The sequence below is a fragment of the Dreissena polymorpha genome, chromosome 2 (assembly GCF_020536995.1).
Source record: "Dreissena polymorpha isolate Duluth1 chromosome 2, UMN_Dpol_1.0, whole genome shotgun sequence".
NCBI lineage: Eukaryota > Metazoa > Mollusca > Bivalvia > Myida > Dreissenidae > Dreissena > Dreissena polymorpha.
The window spans coordinates 5193664-5206063 of record NC_068356.1 but is presented as its reverse complement, the minus strand read 5'-3'; the positions used below and the strand labels follow the sequence as shown (position 1 = coordinate 5206063).

Below are 12400 nucleotides of genomic sequence, written 5' to 3'. Positions count from 1 at the left end.
ATTGCTTGACAATGTCACTAACATTCAAATCAATGTCCCTGTGCACTGACATCAGACACAAGCCAGTGAGTCTTTCTTCCCCCATTGTTGAACGACAGCTTGTTTTTACATTCCCTAACGTTGAAATGCTCCTTCCGCATTCACAGCTTGTCACTGGAAATGTTGCTGCAATTTTTAATATTGTATAAATGTTTGGGAAAATCTGTCTATTGCATGCTTTAAATGCAGCACTTAATATTGAAGGGGGGTTGGGATCATTTACCCACTTACACCTCCAGCACTCAATGTCTGCCTGAAGTGTTCCTGGTGAAGGGAGGTCATCTAAGTAGTGCTCCAGACTGGTGTTGTCCAGGTCCTGTCCTACTGATGGAATAAGGAGGAGTGCAGAAGAAGCCCTCTCATGAAGCGTTGTGAAACGCTCACTAAACTGCTGCAGCAGGTGGTCCAGGAATAGAATGGTTAAAACCCTCTTGTAGTATGTTTCTGGAGTGTCTGCTGGGATGTTGTTTCGTTGTGTCTGTCTGCCACATCACCTTGTGATTGAAGGGTCCTCTCCGACAGCTTTGGCTACAGCCACAGCCTCCTCATACAGACAGCCATGGAAGTTGTCAAAAGAGTCACGCTTGTTTTGCAGGGTGTTCTTCACATGGCGGACATTCTTCAAGGCCTCTACCACATCAAGTTCTCTGCCTATAAATACAAACAGCATGTGTACTAGAATAAATATTTGGACAACGAAAAATAATACTATGGGAAAGTAATAAATGTCTTAAATTGTGAAAGTAGAATTAGCTTCAATAACATTTTTAATGTATGCAAATCATAGAGAGAATATTATAATTAAGGAAGTTGTTCTACAACTGTTTTGAATTGTACCTTAAGTTTAGATATCCTAATTGTATAAGAGTTTTGTGCAAGCTACTAGCCATACGAATTCAATAAAACATATATTTCGGAGATCAAGCTACATTGTAGTTGGAAGGGTTGATGATAAGAAAACTATAAAGTGAACAAAAGTTTACCCTGAAGAACAATGCTGAGAGACTTGATGTACGCCAAGCAACGCAGAGCAATCACCAGGGCAATAATAAATGGGAATGATGTGATGGCGCTCAGAATTCCATTTGCATCAGTCAGTGAGTCTGGGCGACTTTCATTCTTCAATAAAGTTCAATTACTGTTATTAAATAAATTTCTACAATGCTTATATAGAGCAGAACATGCATATTTAATATTTAATTGAATTGTTTTATTTATCGTACTATCAGTTTAAAGAAAGTTGTTAATAAATTTAAACTCAATCTTTTGTTCTTTCATTGCAATATTTTAGAGTTAAAAATTTAACAAACTGAATAAACTTAACGCAGTTAACGGATTATAATACCAAACTATTTTTTTAATAAATTCTCACCTTAAGCTCAATAACTTTGGCTGCGAGTCTGTCTCTGTGTTTTTTGGTTTTTTGGATGGACCAAAAAATTGATCCAGCGTTGTTGCTTTTCGCTTCATTGTGATGAAGACAATGCTGTGAAACGCTGTATTATATACCGCAAGAAACGTCTCCATATATAACGTCCCCATGGTTATGACAATACACTGTTAATTGCTATACTTGCCTTCAAAACAACGTTCAAGATCAACCAGACGCTTATTGAATGTAAATGATAGACGCTCACTGTTATCTAGACGCTTTAAATCTACGGCCGCAAAGAGTTTTTGCTACGGTGATAATTGAGTGTTAACGTCTAAAAGGTGCCCCCTGTGGATAGTAGACGGTAAGGTTGTTAAGATAAAAAGCAGGGAGGGGAGGCACTTTCTTTGTCGGAAATCGGGGAAATCAGAACATCTGGCCAAGTTGTTTTCACAAACACACACAAATAATTTTTTTGTCTTCAGCCGCTGGGGGGGGGGGGGGGCACGTGCCCCTCGTGCCTCCCCGGTAAATCCGTACCTGGTTTTAAAGTTGCAATGTTTAGAAATTTCGTCTTAGTGAAATGTGACTTCAGCTCGGGGATATATATGGAACGCACATGCACAAAAAAATCACTTAATGAGGCCCAATTTGTGTTCTTGAGATTTTCGGTCATCTGCTACAATACAACAGATCTCGATTGTTTTTCTTGAAACCTAATACCAGAAACTCATGTGTTCAACACACACAAATTATTAAAATTGTTGTTTTTATGCATGATAGCTGCTCCTTAAGTCTTTGTTGGATTCCCTGTGATATAATATTATGCATTGAATTAAACACGTTTTTAGTATAAATAACAATCATGTTATAAATAATACCATTGAAATTTTGATTCCAAGTTTTTTTCACTTCCAAATTTGAAATTAGCTCCTATTTTCAATGCGATGAGCGTCACAAATTTCAAGAAGACATTGAAAATGGATATTCTGGTATGAATTGATATTGGAAACAAGTTGTAACACTACTTATACACGCAAAATCAGACATAGCCCCATAAATTTAATATATTCACGTTATTATAATGTTTCAGTTAAGAAAAGGATCATTTTAACTATAACTTGTTTCCATTTACTTAGGCTAGTATTCCATCTGTCCGTATCCACATCCCCATATCTGTATCCGCAAAAAATAGAACAAGTTGACATGCACTGCGCTTATTCTATTCATCCGCACGCGTAATAGGTGTCCGCAAAGAACGCTCAAGCGAGCATTCTAATGCGGATGCGGACAAGATACGGACGGCATTTAGCACGATGAGGGAAGCTGTCATCTCAAAAATCAATTGAAAAACTTATCGAATTCGTGAAAAATTACAAGGAATTATACAACCAACGCAGTTCTGCATATCTGGACTCTGATTTCACTTCAAATGTTTGGAAAAGCATAGCCAAGGCACTAGAAGTAGATGTTTCAGGTATATACCATTTGTATTCTTTTACAGCCAGAATACTGATGTGTACCTTATATCTGCTAAAATTCACGCTTGTCCTTCATAATAATTATCTCAATGATAATTTTCAGTTTTATCCATATATTCCCTCCCCAAAAAAAAGATACGTTTGACCTACGCGGATAAATGGAATATAGCGTCCGTATTATGATTTTGCGGATACAGATGAGATGCGGATACGGATGCGGATAGATGGAATAAAAATGTCCGGAAAACTGACTCCATAATTTTATGGGCCTTGTACAAACGCATGTGCACATCAAACAACTGTTTTGTTTACATTCACTTTTAGATGACGAACCCAGGATATATCAGTAAATGTTTCATGCCACATTTCTTATTAGTAAGGAAGTTATCCAAGAAAAACCCACACTTCGTCAGACAAATACTCGCTAACCACTAGCAGAAGTAGAAATAGTAGAAGAAGAATATCTATTACAATATATGGCTTCCAACTGAATCCTTTACAATTCATTCATTACTCTTATACATGTAGGCAACTGGTCAGGTTATCAATTTAGTATAGTGTTCATCTTACATAAATATGAAATAGCATGAGGAATGGTGAAGTGACATTCAGGAACATATGTGTTGTGGCCTAATTAAACCTTTGATTTTTTTTTTAGCAATTTCTCATTATTTCTGTAATTATATTTCTGTCATTATTTAGACAAAGCAGTTCTTCCAAAATGCTTTCGGTCCTCGACTTTTTCAGAATTATTTTGGAAACCTGAAATGATTCTTATATTGCAGGACCTTGTTTCCAGTAAACAGTTATGGCAAAATTTGGAATTCCTTAAGCTATTTTTAAAAAAAGTTTCATGGCTTAAGTTAGATTTTACCAAATTATTAATGAAGACTCCAATAGTAAAAATAAATAAATTATTGATTGTATTTTCTGAATGACAAAAGGGTACGTATGGTATCCGAAGATTTTTGCTGCGTCAACAAAGCAAATATTACCACCTCATCACTATTCGTGTACATTCCATAAAGGGAGAGACTCAACATTGACAACCATGTGTCGTTTGGTTCTTATTTTGTTTGATTTATATGTGAGCAAGCAGGTCATAAACAAAGGTCTTTAAAAAATTCTGCATTAATAAATGCATGATTAGTATTACATAGTGAAGAGAGCTTTTGAAACTTTATGTGTGAAATGTATACAGGCTTTTAAAGATTGCTTTTAGGTTACCATGCTACATGTATTAACTTTTATTAAATAAAATGAAACACACGCATTTCTGTTGTTAAATTTCAAAGACTTCATATCTGCATGCAATTTGAGTTATTACTGAAAACACAGTTATATAACATTTATTAAATAAACAAAAACAGAAACAAATATTATATATAATTATTACAATATTGCTTGCTCTCAATAGTTTTAAGAAAGTGAAGTTCTCAGATGAACATTATTTGATGAAGAGAAATTAAGTGTTATTATTTGTAAATGAATTAATGAATATTGATATTAAATAGTATATTATTATAATCATTAAAATATTATCAAAAAATATCATTTTTAGCTCATCTATTTTTTTTTAATATGAGCTTTTGTCATCACCTTGGCGTCAGCGTCGACGTCGGCGTCCAGTTAAGTTTTGTGTTTAGGTCCACTTTTCTCATAAAGTATCAAAGCTATTGCATTCAAACTTGGTACACTTACTTACTATCATGAGGGGACTGTGCAGGCAAAGTTAGATAACTCTGGCGTGCATTTTGACAGAATCATGTGCCCTTTTTATACTTAGAAAATGGAAAATTCGGTTAAGTTTTGTGTTTAGGTATACTTTTCTCATAAAGCATCAAAGCTATTGCATTCAAACTTGGTACTCTTACTTACTATCATGAGGGGACTGGGCAGGCAAAGTAAGATAACTATGGCGTGCATTTTGACAGAATTATGTGCCCTTTTTATACTTAGAAAATTGAAAATTTCGTGAAGTTTTGTGTTTAGGTTCACTTTATTCCTAAAGTATCAAAGCTATTGCTTTCATACTTGCGACACTTACTTACTATCATAAGGGGACTGTGCAGGCAAAGTTATGTAACTCTGACTGGCATTTTAACAGAATTATGGCCCCTTTATACTTATAAAATTGAAAATTTCGTTAAGTTTTGTGTTTTGGGCCGCTTTACTTCTAAAGTATCATATATGTAGCTATTGCTTTCAGACTTGGAACACTCACAAACTATCATAAGGGGACTGTACAGAACAAGTTGCATAAATCTGGTTGTCATTTTGACGGAATTATGGCCCTTTTTTTACTTAGTAACTTTGAATATATGGTTAAATTTTGTTTTTACATCCACTTTACTTCTAAAGTATAAAGGCTATTGCTTTCAAACTTCAAATACTTTCATACTATCATGAGGGTACTGTACCTGGCAAGTTGAATTTTACCTTGACCTTTGAATGACCTTGACGTTCAAGGTCAAATAATTAAATTTTGCAAAAATTGCCATGACTTCGTTATTTATGATCAGAATTGATTGATACTTTGACAAAACAACTCTTACATGACATACAACCCCCTCCCCAATTTTTTTTGGAAACATGGTTAAAAAACAAAAATATTTAATTTTATTATTTTATTTTTGAAAGACCGTCCAACTATCCCACCCAAGAATCCCCCCCACCCCCCAAAAAAAATATTTATTTTTATTTTGTTTTTGCATTTTTATTTCTTATTTTTGGAAGATAATGTAATAAATGACCACACCCCCACACTATACACCCCTCCACCCCACCCATCCATCTTTTTTTATTGAAGTATTGAGATAGTTCCCTTCACCTTTAAAAAGAAAAATAGATCAGCGGTCTGCACCCGCAAGGCGGTGCTCTTGTTGTATTGAGTCACCATTTTTATGCCCCCTTTCGAAGAAAAGGGGGCATATAGTGATCGGACTGTCCGTCTGTCTGTCCGTCTTTCCGTCACACTTTGCGTTTAGGTTTCGAAAAATGCTCATAACTTCTATGTCCCTTGAGATATAACCTTCATATTTGGTATGCATGTGTATATGGACAAGGCCTTTCCATACGCACAAATTTTTTTACCCCTGTTACCTTGACCTTGAACTTGGGGTCCGCGTTTAGGTTTCGAAATCTGCGTTTAGGTTTTGAAAATTGCTCATAACTTCTATGTCCCTTGAGATATAACCTTCATATTTGGTATGCATGTGTATATGGACAAGGCCTTTCCATGCGCACAAAATTTTTTACCCCTGTGACCTTGACCTTGAACTTAGGGTCCGTGTTTAGGTTTCGAAATATGCGTTTAGGTTTCGAAAAATGCTCATAACTTCTATGTCCCTTGAGATATAACCTTCATATTTAGTATGCATGTGTATATGGACAAGTCCTTTCCATACGCAGAATTTTGTTTACCCCTGTGACCTTGACCTTGAAGTTAGGGTCCGCGTTTAGGTTTTCGAAATCTGCGTTTAGGTTTTGAAAAATGCTCATAAGTTCTGTGTCCCTTGAGATATAACCTTCATATTTGGTATGCATGTGTATATGGACAAGGCCTTTCCATACCCACATAAATTTTGACCCCTGTGACCTTGACCTTGAACTTAGGGTCTGCGTTAAGGTTTCGAAATCTGCGTTTAGGTTTCGAAAAAAGCTCATTACTTCTATCAAGTGTTTATAGGGGGCATAAGTCATCCTATGGTGACAGCTCTTGTTTCTTTTTTGGGACAGAAATGATCAGAGCGGGCTGCATAATTATAGGATCTCCTTGCTATCAATAAAACATAATTTTAGGAAGGACATGTGCATTTAAATCACTTTAAAAGCTGCAATCATCAACATGAATATTTTTTGGTTGTAGATGCATGTTGAAATTCATATATACATCATATATTTATTTTGGCTATATAGTTGATAATTAAGTTTATTATTAAAACTGCAGTAGCATAAAATTAATCAAGGTGACTGAACAATTCCTTTTTCTGTATGTTATACAAGTTACTGTAACTATATACAATTTCAAGCGTTTTTATGCCCCCGATGTAGGGCATTTAGTTATTGGATTGTCCGTCTGTCTGTCTTTCCGTCACACTTTGTGTTTAGGTTTCGAAAAATGCTCATAACTTCTATAACGCTTCAGATAGACACTTGATATTTGGCATGCATATGTATCTCATGGAGCTGCACATTTTTAGTGGTGAAAAGTCAAGGTTATCCTTCAAGGTCAAAGGTCAAAAATTAAAAAAAATAATTTCATTTCTCTATTCAATCTCTAACTTACTTCTCGTGTATCTGCACATTTTGAGTGGTAAAAGGTCAAGGTCATCCTTCAAGGTTAAAAGTAAAAAAATACAATCCAAGAGAAGTAATAAGCTTTAAAAGGGATATAATTTCAAAACCTGCCAAATAATATATTGAAATTTTATTTCAAAGCTGCGCAATAGGGGGCATTGTGTTTCTGACAAACACATCTCTTGTTGTATTAATAATAAGGTTAATAAATTTGATTATCCAAAAATAATTCATGGTGACTAATAGAGTAAGAAATTTTATATTCTGGTTATATTGAACATTGAATGAAGTTTGTATTGAACATTGAATGAGAGTTATATTGAACATTGGATGAACCGATTGCACATCCTTTGAATTTTACATGTGCATACATCATGAGGAACTTTCTTTATTAGACTGTTTTGAATAATAATTCGACCATACATTTTGTAACTTGTATCAAGCCGCTGCCAAATTTTTAGATGCCAAGAAATGAACATGCTTATCTGTAAATCATTTTCAGAATGACAAATAGACGGAAAAGTCGTCTCACAGCAGCCTCCAGAAAATATAAATGGAGAAAGTGGGGGACACAATGCAAGAGCACGGAAACTGGCACTGAAATTAAAAGTACTTTTTCTATGGAAATCGATTCAATAACCCAACCTGACTCCTGCTCTATGGCTAAAACAAATCCAGAGGAACCTGTCTCAGATAGAGTACTGGATGACTTAAAACCTGTTTATGTTAAAATCGAGACTGATAGATGTTTTGATACAGCTGAAGGTTTTTATTCTGCATTTGCTATATCACAACAGATTGTATTCGAAGAGAAACATCAAGATCTCACAAAACAAAATGGCATCAATACAGCACATGAACAATTAGAATATGATGCTCGTGTAATATTTCTTGAAAATTGCACTAGAGAAAAAAGCTTTGATTCCACATGTGTCAAAATAGAACAGACAGGATGTGAAGTGATGGACCAGGATGTTACTAGACAAATTGGTAACTATTCTGCAAGCGTAGAATCAGAACAGAGAGCTTGTGCAGTAATGGACAAAGACACAGCAAGACAGAGGGATTTTGAAGAGACTGTACATTCAAACATTGATCAGTCGCACACTCTTTTTGTTTGTGTAAAAAGAGAGAAAAATGATCTCTCAAAAAATGAGTGAATATTATAATAGGCTGAATGACCATAATTCTGTATGTGAAAAGAGGGAACATACACATGTTTCAAATATGGAAAATGAGTGTACATCACAAAGTAGGCACTGTTTGATATGTGTGAAAAGCGAGCACACTGAAGACTTACATATTGACCACAATTACGCTGCATCAGAAGAGTCAATTGCTGCAGCCGAGCATAGGGCACAGATTAGAAATACCATACTGAATAGGTCAAGTTTTGTGTGGGACGAAAAGACAAATCCTGTGCATTCAAATACAGGCCAGTTAAATACAACACCAAATGACTTCAATTGGGTATGTGGAAAGAAAAATGAAACTGCAAATTCAAAAACAAACCATCTTTTGGAAACACCAGATCTCAGTGTTGTATCCGAACAGGTCAAACAATCTATAAATTCAAATACTGACCAGGGATTTGCAACAACACATGGACATATTTCTTTATGTGGGACTGTATCAAAGATTGATTATTCGAAGAATTTGGAGACGGATGCTAAACTATATGACATCAATTCTGTATGTGAAAAGACAGTACAAACAGACTACAACATCTGCCTAGATGCCCCAATGAATTCAAAGAGCGAGATTGATGGTAATGGTACGATGATTTGTGTTTGATGTCCTTCGTTAACTTAGCATGCACCATGTTGAGAACATTTTTGACATACAAGATATTTTTAATAGCTCAAAACTTGGAAACGTGGTCTCAAAAACCAGGTCACCAGCCCGTTTTTTTTAAGAAAGCGACTGACGTATATTATTGTTAGTAATTTTTTTTAAATGATTAGTTTCTTTGCAATAAATCATATGGGATTTATGATCCACAATATATGGCATATATGGCAATTATAAGTAAACATATACATTTTGTGTGGGACCTTTTGTTATATTTTTTAGAAAGACAGTTATACAAATTATCAAAAATAATTGGTTTAGTGTCTCAGTGAGAAAAACTAGATCAAAAATCTTTCCATTGTGAAAAGTCACATTTATGACTGAATCTTGATAAAACTTTATATTGTATATGCTTAATTTGAATATGGGTAAGGAAGGGTAACAACGTCATAGGATCAAATTATACAAAACAACTTTTTATCATCTACTTCTAACTCATTACCACCATAAGAAACCGCACTAAGTCAAAATCATTATCTTTACAGTACCAAAGCCGTTTCGATTCTGGTTGTAGTCAATACAGCTGCTAGGTCACTAGGTTAAATCTTATGAAATCCATCTTACCATACTGGAAGCCATATGTACTATTCAATCTTGATGTGAAAACATTGTCAATATGTTTATCTTGACAATTAATAAGTCAAGTTTGAACTTGGGTCTAACGTGGTACAAAAACTAGGTCACCAAAAGTCTTTAAAAAATGTATCGTGAATATAAGCTCGTACCTTTCTAGAGCCAAAATTTGTAGCGTTAAAGTTATTGAAACTTAGTCAGAATACTTATGTCGACAATATTTAGCCGTTTTTAGGGAATGGTCGAATTTGGGTGAATTAATGTGAAAATGTAGGTCACCAGGTCAAGCCTAATAATGAAATTGTTCCCACGTTAGATGCCACATTTATTTTATCTTGATATGATCTAGATATGACCAAAATTTAAACTGGGTAAAGTGAGATCAACAACTAGGTTACCACTTATCTGGTTAGAGTCCTCAATAAGACTCAAGCATGAGCAAATATGGTTGTAATATTTTTCGTGAAAATCGACATTTTGAGACCAAAATTAAAGTTGGATAAAGTCCGATAAAAAAGATCACTAGTTTCAATCTTATCTTTTTTTCTAGAATCCTGATTTATGACGAAAAATTGATGAATCTTTCAATTCTTTGTCATAATGTTAATGTTGGGAATTTCTATTCCATGTTCGCATCTGGGTCAGCTGGGTTCGCAAATAAGGTCACAAAGTTAAATCAGAGGAAAACTTTGAAACCACTTTAGAAGTTACGTTTATGATTAAATCTTGAGGAGACTTCAGAATGGTTATCTTGACAATATAATATAATTATATCTAGAGCAAGTTCAAATATCGGTATGAAAATAGAGCTACGGGTCAAATCTAAGAAAAATCTTGCAACCACTATACACGCCACTTTTAATTATTCAATTTGGATTAATCTTTGTCAGAATGTTAATGTTTACAATATATTGGCGATGTTCGAATCTGAGTCATATAGGGTAAAAACTAAGGTCACCTAGTCAAATCTTAGACAAACCATATGACCCCTCATTGAAGCCACATTTTTGATGAAACCTGGGCTGAATTTATCTTTACAATAATCCGGTCAATTGCTATTCGGATCAAGTGCAGCTCAAAACTACATCGCCAGTTAATCATTGATCAATCGTTAAAATGTATTTCTGAAAGCTTATTTCTGATCATTTGAGTCTTGAAATATTTGGTTGGCTAGTGCTTTTGGTAGCAATGTTTCTCTTGCGGGAGATATAGGGCTATCGTGACCCTTGTATTCAAATATTCGACACAATAAAGAAATGCGTCAATTTGTTAACAGAGTAACAAGTCTGTTTAAGCTGGGAAGAGGACAACGACAACGAGCGAGGCATGGTATAGGGGTGATAACCCTGGGTTATGGTTAGGGTTAGGGTTAAGGCTAACCCAAACCCGACCCCTAACCCTACCCCTTACCCTAACCCTCTAACCCCCATGCGCATTACAAGACCATGCTTCGCTCGTTGTCGTCCTCTTTTCGTTTGTTTAAGGTAGTGTTCCCATTAAAACATCCCGCGTTATTTTTCGATGTCGGCTGATGTCGGCATTCATCGGAGAGTGTATTAGAGGCTTTACGGTCACGTTTGATACGATTCCTTTTCCACTATCTTAATATAAACTTCCATACTTACCAAATAATTCAGCACAGTAAGATGACTTTTATATATGTGTGTCCGATTTGTCGAAGCAGGCACTTTTTCTTTGTGAAATTCCATGACTTCGCTAAATGAAGAACGAATATTTTTAGGAGGCCAGCAGTTTTTGCCCCATCAACATATCCACAAATATAAAATTGATAGATCGGCCATACGTTTTTCTCGTTATCTTGTTTCCTATGCAAATATTTATTTTACATAAATCATCCAAATAGCTGAGCATTATCGCTCTTTACGTGTTAAAGTTTAGTGTAAGGATGTGACCGAATGTAGCATAATTGATCAAAAACTCAACCTGGAAAAGCAAAATAAAAACAAATTCAGGTCGGCACAAAAAGTCAGGGTTGTCCTTATACATGACAACGCATAACTCATTGTTTAAGGTCAGATGCAGATGCTTTTATAATGCTCAAGGCAACGATTCATCGCTTTCAGATGTGGAGAAAAAAACGAGTAAAAATATAACAGATTTTGGATTTCTTTCGCTTATTCCAGGTTAAATAATGTTTTAGAAGTAAGTCTCATTATTTGGGGGAAAACTAGTAATTTAAATACTTTTTTGAGGAGATGACGTCTATATTCGGCTATAGGTATGGACTTGTTGTTCTGAGAACACATACTAAACGTTTTGAGTCACTTACCGGTGGTTCGCGTCTTATGTCTGTCTTTTATTAAGATGCATGCAGTTTTTTTGTGATCCTTTCCTCTCATCAAATAAAGAGTGAACATTGTGTTGCTGAGAAATGTTCTACGTTTCTGTTATTCTTTAATTGCTTTCAGAAAACAGAATACAACAATTAACTGCACATGGCAAAATGATTAAGGACAAGTCATTAGCGTGCTATTTCTGCGGGGATCTTTTCCGCCATTTACCTCTACACTTAAAGAATTGTGGACAAAAACAGAGGAAGAGCGTGACATTGATATGAATAACATAATAAACCTGGGGGTATTTAAGTATAATCTTAGTGTCATCTTGGGTGGGAAAGGCTGTGCTATTGAAACACGTTACCGAAAAAGATCTGCAATGCCTTCTATCGAGTTTGCACTGCCTTGTTAACATTGCTTTGGGTTTTACGCCAGAAAATATCTGTGGAGACATACAAATATGTGTAAGGCTAAAGGCGACAAGCATC

At 35.2% G+C, this 12400-nt stretch overlaps 1 protein-coding gene across 1 annotated transcript in view; it reads right to left on the bottom strand.

Moving 5' to 3' along the window:
* The window catches only part of LOC127865674 (uncharacterized), a 323557-nt gene that overhangs the window by 250714 nt on the left and 60443 nt on the right, over nucleotides 1-12400 (bottom strand). The window lies entirely within an intron of this gene.